The following is a 12,985-nucleotide window of genomic DNA, read 5'->3' as shown; positions in this document are numbered from 1 at the left end:
CAACTGATGTTAGAATGTGTGCACAATTAATTATTATTTTATTCTTATAACAATTGCAAGATCATGTTATGAAATATTTCTTAATTCTATTAACATATGAAAATGATCTGCAGGAAAGACAAAGGACCATCAATACTCTTATTTTAACTGAACTGTAATTTGTTGATAACTAGCAGGTTTTGGTTTGTGATTTGGGTTGTAGGACATTTGGCTTTCTCAGCTTTTAGGTTACGATACCAAAACCTTGGCCTTGATTTCCTTTCGGTTAATATACTGTTTTAAATTTTTTAATTTTAAATTCAAAAGATAATCTGATGCTGGTTGAAAATATTTTTTGTCAGTTTGTAATCTAAAAAACACAACGTATTGAGTAGATGGCTAGAATTCTATGGTGGAAAATTTCTGAATGATCATTTATAGGTCACGCCAAATTTGACGGTTCCTAGCAGACAAAGATGTTAATGTTTTTAAGCACTGAGCATGTATGTATTTTCTTCCTGATAAAAATCAAAGAATCCCAACTACCTCCCATGAAATCAGAGTTGACGGAAATCATTATTACGAGGACCCAGACAGTTTTCTCAGGTTGAATAATGTCAGTGATGTACATGATGTGTGGGACCCGGTATCAAGTCGTCCTCGTTTAGTGTTTTGCTATGGAGAGGTCTCCCTTTACCATGCATGGATCTGCTAATCTTAGAATGCAATCCTTGTCTTGCCAGTTATTGATTTTGTATTGGTATTGCTTGACAAGGATAAGGAAGAGTAACATTTTCAAAAGTGTAAAAGTAGTTTTGTCGTAGACATCATGTAACTATGTAATGGATAGTAGTATCATCTCTGTGATGTTGCAGAATACTCCCCCCCAAGAATTACCTCCCTTGATTTTCAAGGATTACCTCCCCTTTGATGTGGAAACTGCAGGCAACTTTCAAGTTATATACTTCATGTCTGTAACAGATGAAATGCATGTGTCATTGTGATGTATCAGTAACCATAGTAACATTTCTTATGAGAGTGTGGATATGGGACAACCAATATTTGGGTCAAATGATCTCAATGGAGGAGGGTTCCTACTAGATATTTATATTTGGGGGTCACATTGACTCTCCAATTTTTGGGGGAGGAATCTACATAAAAATTTGAGGGTCAAACAAGTAGACAAAAAGTATCAGTTTTCCATGAATAATTTCTCTTATATTTCAGGTAGATGCCTTTAAGTCTGAATCCTAAAGAATTATCATGTGTACTTTTGAATCAGTTTGAAATCAGAAATCAATTTAGTTACATTCTTTGCCTGTAGCATTGAATTGTATGGTTTTCCTGCATCAGAATCAACACAGTGTATATTTTTATCTGTATTTTATCTTTACACTGAGTCATATACGCAAGTTTTCCGCATCAAGGGGAAGCCTGATATAGAGTATTTTAAGAGGTTTTAGTGATATGTAACATTTGAATTTATCATATCGTTGGGTTTCATGTTAGAATTTAAGTGATTCATGTTTTAAAAGCAAGAGAAGCATTTACACTAAGATTGATTATCGAGCTACCACTGGTTTATATCAGAATTCTATGTGTGAATGAAGAAGGCTGTAACCTGAAGAATGATGTTTTGCATTGAATATTTTTTGCTTACCAGAAACGTATATTGCCATCAAAATACCAGCCCACCTATGTGAAAACCCACTAGAGATATTCATAATCAATGCATAGACATATTCCAATCATTATTCATTATACAGAGAAAAGAACATTTGTATTCATGTCTTTTTGATCTTTGTCTTAAGCATTTTTTGACATGGTGCACTTGACTTAGTTGCTTGTTGAATGTCAAGAAGAGAATTACTTGACATGAATTGACTTAACTTTTTGTAATTATTTTTCAGAATGTGTTTGATCTCTAGATAGTGCTTTTCTGTTTTACTGATTTGAATCCGATTACCTCTTTTGGAATTTGCTAAGCTTTCTAAAATCCTCAGTAGGATGCTTTGGACGACCTCCTTTCATACCACCAAACTCTATAAACCAAAAACATCCACTCTAGATGTTGATATATGCGGAAATGAAGTGGTTGGCACCAGGGTTATTATCAGATGAGAATTTTTAGTAGACATCGCCAGGTTGATGATGGATTTCACACTGAAAATAGCCGACTTTGAGAGTTAAATGAAATCTGATGTTTTTACTTCTATGAAGAATCGAAGCGAAAACGATCGAATCAAACGTCCGATATAAAAAATCTGATCAAATTAGTGTCTCGGTGAATCGTTTCAGCTCTAATTGCTGATATACATGTCATCTTCGATGTGGATATCATTGCTTGATACTGATGTATGTGGAGATAAAAGGATGTTGGACATGTTTTTGTCAGATTGTACAGAAGATTTGTGAATGCTACAGGACTTACACAACTGTCACTGAAAAAGTGCATGAATAAACTGAGAGTTTTGTTGATCATATTTGTATATACTTTGAACCGACATATTACAGAACTGAAAAAGTAAATGACTTATCAGTGGATGAGATTGTTTCCAAAAAGTGTACGAAATAGTTACTAGCTCATGGCTAGTAAAAATCCAGTCAGTGAATTCCACAGTCACTTGCACGACTGGCTAGGGATTTATTTTTAAATATATCACTCTCACCGACCAAAACATGAATTCAGTGTTCTCCTGTTTTTGGCAATTATATTTCTCGTATGATGTAATATTTTATTCCCTTCTGTCATTGCAATCTTTTGTTTTGTTTCAAATTTTGGGCAACTTTATTGAATTAGTTTGTAGGCTAGTAACTTTTAGGCATAGCTAGCCCAACTGGCTGGCATAAACTGGACACTGTTACCAAAGCATTTAGTTTGGTTTGGATCAGTAGTTAAAGCACTGTATGTATGGTGTCCTGATTTCTCAGTATAACTGGCGTTAAAGAATGGTGTGCACAGAACATGAGAACATACAGTAGAGAATGTAATGTGTAAATGTAGTATTTCCTTGGTGGTCAGTGGTGAGATATTGGGTGGATGGGTGATGGTGAGATATTGGGTGGATGGGTGATGGTGAGATTTTGGAGGATGAGATGTGATGGTCGAAGTTCAGATGGGGTGGTCGATGGTGAAATGTGGTTGCCCATAGTGTGAGTTGGAATGGTGAAATGGGTTAACAATCGATGGCAAGAAGAGTGGTGATGAAATCTGATAACTAGTTTATTATAACTTGAGCAGGTCTGACCATAACAGGTATTATTCCCAAAGTGGATACAGAATCAACACTAGCTTCAATCTCACAAATGAAATTTTGAAAATATTTGTCAAACTGGCAGATCCGATACAAATGTTTGACCATCATACTTGTGTAGGAATATGGGTTTTTAAATATCAAATTCCTTTGAATCATTTCATTACCACACTTCAAATATACTGTGATTGTAAAGTGTATTTAGCAATCACCTACATCATGAACAAGTTGGTAAATGAAAAAACAGGAATATATTTTCTTATTTATGTATGTTTTATTTATTATGTCTTTATGTTTATTTTAAGGACATGCTACAAGCCTCATTTTATAAGATGTGCTTCCTGCCCTTAGCTGTTATTGTGCTTGATATTGGCTGGGGTGATGGGGTAGCCCAGTGGGTAAAGCATTTGCTTGTCTTGCTAAGGGTCTTGGTTCTATTCCCCACATAGGTACAATGTGTGAAGCCCATTTGTGGTGTCCCTGGCGGTAATGTTGCTCTAGTATTGCAACAGGTGGCGTAAAACCAAACTCACCCCCTTACTTATGTGTGTTGGAGAATAGTGTTTCCTCCAGAGCGTTTTTAAAAGGGCGCCGCTGCGCCCTACCCTTTTCTTCTGGCGCCCTGCCCTTTCTTCTGGCACCCTGCCCCTTTTTACTGTGCCCTGCCCGGTACTTGCTAGTTGTGACAAGAACAAGAACAGACTGAAAGTCAGCAACTGTAATAAGCATCTTATGATCAGCCTAAACAGTGACAGCCACAATGACACCGACTTGGAAGCTGTTGTGAAAAGCTTCATGAGAAAAATGGAAAGGAGACTGTAGGTTAATAATACATGAGACTCAATCTGATCATTTTGTTTTGGTTTTTATTGTGGTTTGTGCCCTTTTCAAACTAGGGTGTCCTTTTCTGAAGAAACTTCACCCTGCCCTCTTTGTGGTCTGGAGGAAACACTAGAGAATAAGTGTGTGTGTCATATTGACACAATAACCTCTAGGAATGAATAGAACGTGAATGTTTTGTCTTATGTGACAGTATTTCTCCAGCGCTTCATGCCTGTCATATTTGGCATGAATTGGAGCTCAAATGTGTATTGGAGGGCCACAATGGCCACTGTGAATGGATAGTACTTGAGTGGGTGTTTGTTCATGACACAAATGATCTAGTACATAATGCTGGTCATGTAGTATGTTAACTTGAATTTGAATGTGTATTGGTGGGCCACAATGGCTCACAGGAATGCATAGCACTGATTGGATTGTTGAAAAATATTTCTGTAGTGCATCATTCTTGTCAGATATTAGGTACATTGGAGTCCGAATGTGTATTGGATGGCCACAATGGCCTCTGTGAATGGATAGCACTTGTTGTATTGTCGAACAATATCTTTAGTGCATCATGCTTGTCAAATTGTTATGTACACTGGTTTTAATGTTGAACAGGTGGCCACAATGGCCTCTAGGAATGGATCGTTAAGTTATCAGTTGAGAATGACATAAACTCAGCCAGGTTCTAAGGAAGAAGAATCACTGTTCTTAGAACTTTGCTGTTCAAGCAAGTCATTGTTAAATACGTTTTCAAACAAGTGACAGATTGATTTTGTTTTCATTTTGAAGATATTTTGGATATTTATTGACTATGTCTGTAGGATCTCATTCTGATATGGAAATATTCGTACATATGCACAGTAAATATAATAATCATGATAATTTATGTACATGTTGTTCCCTATGACAGATCTTCTTCCAGAGAAATTGTTCGTAATGTAAATATTGCTTTCCATAGTATAATAGGCTACTGTGATTTTTTAATAAGCATGCCTTTTTCTATTGTTTGTATGTGTAATCAACGCTAGGCGCACAATGTGTAGCATATTGTACCAGTGATTTAGATAAGAAAGTGATGGCGCATTTTTAAATGAAGATGACAGGAAGAGGACAGATCGTGACCAAATGAATCCTTACATCACATTAAATCATGATCAAGGTCAAATTAGTCATCCTTTCCCATGTTTCAAAACATTGTTGTCAAATGTGATAACAGGGAAGTGATGTAGTCAACAAGGGCATGGTTTGTGATGATGTTTTCATGTTGTTCTGCCCCTTCTTGTGCCAGGATCTGCTGATCGTTGCTATATAAGCATGGTTATTGTGCAGATAGTAGCACTCTGGTTTCATGAAAGTTGAGTAAACCATCATGATTTTTCTTGAATGTTGCTTAAATCAGTGTAAGACTGTACTCACTCTCTCACAAAAGTGAGACATGTTCTTGACCTTCATCTCGTCATTCTAATGATGACTGGCCACAGTATATCAGAAATACTTATCAGACAACATGGAGTTGTCTCCCTTTGTATGAGAAAAAAAATGATCAAATAGCTTTAATGTTGAATAGCAATCAAGCAAAATAATTGTAACCAAAGTACAATTGAGAAGATACATGTATCTGATACAAGTTGATTTGAATCAAATTCTGGAATCAACCTCAAACTCAGAGTCAGGCTCCTATTCACCAGCATACATTCAGACATCTAACCCACCCAGCCACCATGGCTTCCACCTGATATGCTTTGTACTTTACTGAGAAAGTGTAATCCTAAAGTAGAATGTGTTACACGATGTTGCACAGTTCAGGATGAAAATAATTTTTAGCAAAGGATGAATCCAGGTTTTTGTTAATGATACAACAACCAATACCCACTTTTACACACCACGTTAAATCTAGATAACACAATCATCTCACCACTAAGATGTTTTGTTGGAATGAAGCTGAATTGATTGAAAACATACTCTGCATTGCCTTAATATCAAAATCACTCTTATTGTTTGATATATTCTTCATAAAATCTGGAAGATGGGGTAGCCTAGTGGTTAAGTGTTCACTCATGAGGCCGAAGACCTGGGTTTGATTCCCCACATTGGTACAATGTGTGAAGCCCATTTTTGGTGTCATGATGTTGATGGAATATTGAGAAAAACGATGTAAAATCATACTCTCAAACTCTTCACAAATCCTAAAGGTATTATTATTGTATATACTCAGTATAATTTTTGTAGGGTCACAACAACGAAAGATTGATTAAGGTATTCGAAAAGATGTTACTTTTTCATCTTTCAGTAGTCTCTGAACTGAATGAACTTTTAATGACTGCACATACATGCCTAAGACACTGGTTGTGTCCAGGCATATGCTGTGGGCAGCTTTCCATCACCTTCATTCTTGCACTTCCCATTTTTAGTAAACAATTGTATCTGCAGTTCCATATACACATCCACTGAGCGTGACATGGGCACAAACAACATGTTCTCCACATGGGACTAGATAATCCAAAGCTCTCTTTCCCCAAAGGTAGTCATGCCATACATTCACATTGTTTTATGACTATCTTAGCGCTAAGAGACTTTCGAAAATCTAGGGGGCTGTGGGGTAGGTAGCCTAATGGTTATAACATTAGTTTATTACGCCTAAAGTCTAGGTTTGATTCCCCAAATGGTTACAGTATGTGAGCTCATTTTTGGTGCACCTGTCATGGTATAGCTGCAATGTTGTTCAAAGCGATGTCAACACTCAAATTACTGAATGGTTACTCACAATACCAGCATACTTGGACTTCCTGGCACTTGATGCATGTAGGCCTGTTTGACACCAGAGTGACCTCTCAACAATGGTGCTGAAGATGAAAATAGTTTAAATTTGCACCCAAATAATTTCCATGGGATGATGTAACTAGAGGCTTGATATATACAACCATATGCATTTATATACACAATATGTACCAAGTGTTTATGTATCTGTAGTTCTATCTTGCCTACATGTTGGACAAAGTATTACACTCCTGTATCAGGAGAGGCTCAGGTATACTGAACAGCAAAAGAAACGCAATTTTCAACAAAATGAAATCTCAAATAACGTTCATTCATGATTATGTCTTCTATTGACAAATAGCCAGAGTTGCATTTCTTTTGCAATTCAGTATATTTTGTCAAATGGACCAGAAATGTGTATCAGGGGCATCTTAAAACAGAATTGCATCATTTATTAATACAGGAATGAGAAGTTTCCGCTAATCCATGGATTTGATGATGATGGGGCCATTGGATCTGGCATAGGGACCTACAGCCCCTGAACACTGCTGGTTCATTGTCCCCTTTTTCATTCACTCCCATTCTCATCCCTGTAAATAGTACAAGATGTTTTTGTTGTTTGCTTCAGGATCAGTCAGCCAATATTTCAAGTGAGGCACTTGATTTATTAAAACATTGCCTAGTGCTTCCTAGTCACTAAATAATCTCATTGAAATGAAAGAAAATATGTGTGACATTCTACAATTCTGAGCTCTTCTTAACTGTTCACACAAATTGTGAAATAATTTTTTTGAAGATTGGCCAAGTCATTTAATCAGAAACCTGCATGGCATTCTTGATGCTCTAATAAGCTTTGTTATTACTTTGCGAAATGCTTGAACCTGACCTACTGTAAGGTCCAAACTATGAGATAATGTCTTACTGAAGTTCTGCATCTAAACTTTGTCATGTATTGACTTGTAATTGTTTATGTGTTATTTTTGTTTTCGCTGATGATCATGATGCTAGAACATATTTTTGTCTTGAATAATAATAATAATAATAATAATAATAATGTTTGAATTCATCCATTTACTTAAGCAGACATAAATAATATGTCTTTGAAAAAGAGTATTAGTGACACGCTTTAATTAACAGCCATTGCAGTTCCATGTAAAAGTATATTTAAGGATTAACTGTGTATTTCTTTCATTGCATTGAGGTATGAAACTAAAAACCAATGTGCAAACTGTATGAATCGGTGTGGTTAACTGGGAAAATTTCTTTTGATTTCATTTCCCAATGAATCTGAGAAAATAAGCCACGACCACCAAACTGGACTACTTTCGGACCTAATAAAAATTTAATTATATATAAGCATCACAAACTGCATATATATATACAGTTTGTTTTAAGGATAATTATTTAAGCAAATGCTGAATCAGTTTTACCTGGTAATTGATCGGATATTGACCATGTTCAACCTGTGATAATCCATTTTTAGACCAGAGGTTTAGATGCTGGTCTGGCCAGCCATGGCAGGTAGATATGTTTACTTTGTAACCCGACCTCCTAAGTGAGTTTTCTTGCAGATGTCTACAGACCCTGAACCTGAGGAAATGCAGACTTGCTTTAGCACTGCCTAGAAGGCTTGACTTGGGCAAAATGTGGTTCAGGGACTGTGAGACAGACTTATCCAGACTATAAGGTGGCTCTGCTTGTCTACATCTAGGACCTGACTTTTCATTGGCCAAGTGGAGCAGTGCCATCACTTTATGTCAAAGTTCTAATTGGCTGTGAATCAGCGTTTGTTTGCTGTTCCCTGCTATCTGGCCTGTGATTGGCTGGAATTAGGTTTCTTAATCAGCAAAGCTGATCCAAGGTTAATAAAGGGGTAAAATAAGCCTTGCACACAGAGGATGAACAGATCTGTCACAAGCTGCCTGCTGGATAGTGTTTACTTAAGTGATACTAGTCTCGCTAATGTTTGAAGTGCATAATGTTTTATTGTCAAAATGTCCCAGCTTTATATTTTTGTTTACTTATTTATGTACATATATATATATATTGCTGTATTAGAAACATATGCCAATGGAAATAGTATCATGCAACCAAAATTACACTTTCAGTAATAAAAGATTTTTTGTTAAAAGAAATTGTGTTATGAAAAATCATTTAATGATATTACGTATTGTGCTTATGTGAACATAATTAAGATATGCATTGTACCCGGTGCCTCTTAACAGGTGGTCTAACAGCTTAAGAAATGAGGCTTGAAGTTTGTTGTTTAATGGAACAATATTCCACCTGTATGGTATCGGTCTGTACCTAAATGACTCTGGACCCAAACATCCAGTGGTCATCAGCATGAGCATCGATCAACGAAACTGGAATACGATGACGTATGTCACGTGAGTAAGCAGCCTGACCAACCGATTCCGCGGTGGTAACAATCAACGTAATGTTATGTAATGGAGTCTAATGTAATCTAATGTTATGTAGTGTAACAAATGTAACCTAATGTAATGTTCAGGACCTATAACCAAAATTCAAACTGAATGTGTATCTTCAAGTAATATCACAGGTCACGTAGGTGCGCGCGCGCCGTGACACACACACACACAGACACAAAGAATGAGAAGAGATTGCAGCATACATACTAACTTCCTGAGGCACAGACCTATATGGCCTAGTGGTCACACACACACACACACAGTCACACACACACACACACACACATAGACACAAAGAATGAGAAGAGATGGCAGCATACATACTAACTTCCTGAGGCACAGACCTATATGGCCTAGTGGTCACACACACACACACACATAGACACAAAGAATGAGAAGAGATTGCAGCATACATACTAACTTCCTGAGGCACAGACCTATATGGCCTAGTGGTCACACACACACACACACACACACACACACACACACACACACACACACACACACACACAAAGAATGAGAAGAGATTACAGCATACATACTAACCTCCTGAGGCACAGACCTATATGGCCTAGTGGTCACACACACACACACACACACACACACACACACACACACACACACACACACACACACAAAGAATGAGAAGAGATTGCAGCATACATACTAACTTCCTGAGGCACAGACCTATATGGCCTAGTGGTCAAAGCGTTCACTCGTCACGCAGACGAACCGGGTTCGATTCCCCACATGGGTAGGTACAATGTGTGAGACCCTTTGCTAGTGTCCCCCGCCGTGATATTGCTGTAGCATTCCAAAAAGCTCACACTCGCCCGACTATGCCCCGAAATTATCATGGAAAACTGCCCCAGGTTATAGTCACGAAAGTTTGGAAATGGTCGGTTTGAAAACGTTCGAAAGTTGTGGGGAAGCTGATATACATATAGCTGTATTGTTAGTCTTAGAAACCGCCAAAAGTGTCATTTGTATGGAGCATAGCGAGAGTGCACGGAATCCACTGACAGTGGTACATCGGTGATGAAATCATATGAAACCAATATCCGATATCCGTATCGTGCCGGGGCGGTGGGGTAGCCTAGTGGTTAAAGCGTTCGCTTTTCACGCCGGAGACCCGGGTTCGATTCCCCACGTGGATACAATGTGTGAAGGCCATTTTCTGGTGTCCCCCGCCGTGATATTGCTGGAATATTGCTAAAAGCGGCGTAAAACTAAAACTCACTCACTCGTATCGTTCCATTCAGACACTACCAGGGTTCCCTTAGCTCTGCACGCTGAAAGATGTTTCACTGCCCTGGGAATAGGGGGACAACCCAGTTTATAGTCCCACTCCAGTCAACAGTAAAGCAGTCCACAGCTGAAGATCCTGGATTAGTGAACAGAGAGTCATTGTTTTCAGTTTTTGCGTCTTGTCAACACATTGAAAAGTGGTCTTGGAAATCCCCCAGTCATCACAGTCAATCAAACGACTTCTTGATTCTCATTCCTCGGAATCCATTGAAGATGAAGATCAACACAGTGTTGCATACACAACTTAAATATTTGAAGAGCTATAGACTGCAGGTGAACTTTCATACTTCCTTTCTCAATTTTGGCTGCCACATTCTGATTGTCAGTGAACCACTTGACACTCCATTTAGCTAACTGAGGCACAAAACTTTTGAACACCATATGTACAGCTTTCAATTCTTTCCATGTAGAATTTTCATTAGACTCGACTTTGGACAACTGACCATGAGAAATTAAACCGTCTATTTCCACACAATATCCGAGAAATCCCGTGTTACTATCGTCAATATAAACTAATCTCTTGATGACTGTTGATGGAATCAACTCTCTGCTTTTTTACGCCTGTATATTGTTAGCCCAAAACTTGAATTGTGTAACACTTCCAGTAGAAATGTAAATATTGCTGTTCCAGGTTGCCGCAGCAACAACATCAACGCAAAGCGATCTAGTCATAAGTTGTGAAACTGATCCAATGACAAGTTTCATGGACACAATTTGAGCAACTATGGAAGCAACACTTTTTACAGGAATCCTCTGTGTATGGCTTAGCAACAACGACCTTATGCTGTCAACACTTTCTCATTTTTTTCTATCAGGAATAGTTAATATCATGGAAGAAGTATTGATATGAAATCCAAGCCACTCTAACGACTGTGACGGATACCATAAAGATTTCTCCACCTTTGGAACGAACCCAGAACTGATCAAATCTAACTTAACTGCTGATCCAAAGGAACTTGTTTCATATTCAGAAGATCCAGCAAGAATTCCGTCATCTAAAAACATCACAATTCTCTTACCCTCGTACCCCAATTTCTGTACGAGTTGTCTGGTGACCTTAGTGAAAACGTAAGGAGCAGATATAAGCTCAAACGGTAAAACCAAAAATTTGTAATAATGTACACATTCAGAATTGTCTTTCCATGAAAACCCGAGAAAGCAAGTATGTGGGGGAAATATGTCAATATGGTGATAAGCGGAATGTATGTCGAATTTAATCAACCAGTCCCCTTTGTTGATGTAACTTAAAGCACATTTCCAACCTTCATAGTTGACGCTTATTTCATGCACATAAGAGTTAATTCTATGAAGATCCAGAATCAATCTTTTCTTTCCAGAGAAATGTACCGACACTGAGAGTGGACTGACCACATATGGCGGGGTTGCACACTCACAAATTAGTTGCTTCTTCAAAAGATCGTCAATATGTGCCTATGCATAACAAAATCGTTATGTTTTAATGCGAACTGGTTGTTAGATATTGACATAGAAGGTGGACAGTGGACGAAAGGAATCTGCAGTTCCGCCCGTAACCCCCAACCCCGTAGCCATTTGCCAATATCACTGTTGCACCTAAACCACAGCTTTATTCACATTGGTTTATAGTACTATCTCGACGTCTTAATATTAATAGAAAAAACATTAAAAACACAGTGTATTGACGGCCCCTCATTCTCTCTGATTATCCACAGATGATGATGTATGCCTATTTCCCCCAAAATCTGTTTCGCCAAACAGGGCACCTGTCTTTATATTGTAACCCGCAATAAAATATCCAGGATAACGTTTGAAGATAACATTTATGACCGTCCAGTGATGTTGTTCTTCCCAAAAAACTTACAGTTCTTTAGATACCAATTTATGAACACACTCATGTTTTTTCCAGTGTCTCCAAGAAATGTGTAATGTACGTTATTGCTCAATAAACAATACCCACAGCTACTGCATATTTTGAGAGAAATGTGCCAGTTAAACAATTAAGTACAGAAGTAATTAGGAATAAGTACTTAGAGCCAAAGAACCGGTTAAGCAAGTTTCATTTCCAAAATAATGATGAATGTTATTCAAATCGTAAAGTTGTTTAAGGATGTAATCTACGTGACCTTCATACACCAATATCCAACATAAAATGGTCAACATAGCATACAGTATAGTTGCAAGTGGTCTAAATGAGTGAAGCAGTGACATTAACAGGTAACAGATACCACATTGAGAGGGTCTGGGATGTTTAGTACACGTAAATGTAATCTCTGTGATGTAATATACGAGATTAACTCAGCACCTGAAGACCTATTTCTTGACTATTTAAAAGATACATTTCTTCTTAATGGTTTGTATTTCAACGTAGAGTTATCTCCTGTTGGTCAAATCACGTTGTCGGCCATATGCACGGGTGGAAGCCCTTGAGACGAGCAGTGCCAATGTGACTTT

This window comes from Haliotis asinina, chromosome 4 (assembly GCF_037392515.1).
Source record: "Haliotis asinina isolate JCU_RB_2024 chromosome 4, JCU_Hal_asi_v2, whole genome shotgun sequence".
Classification (NCBI taxonomy): Eukaryota; Metazoa; Mollusca; class Gastropoda; order Lepetellida; family Haliotidae; genus Haliotis; species Haliotis asinina.
This window is presented reverse-complemented; position numbering follows the sequence as displayed.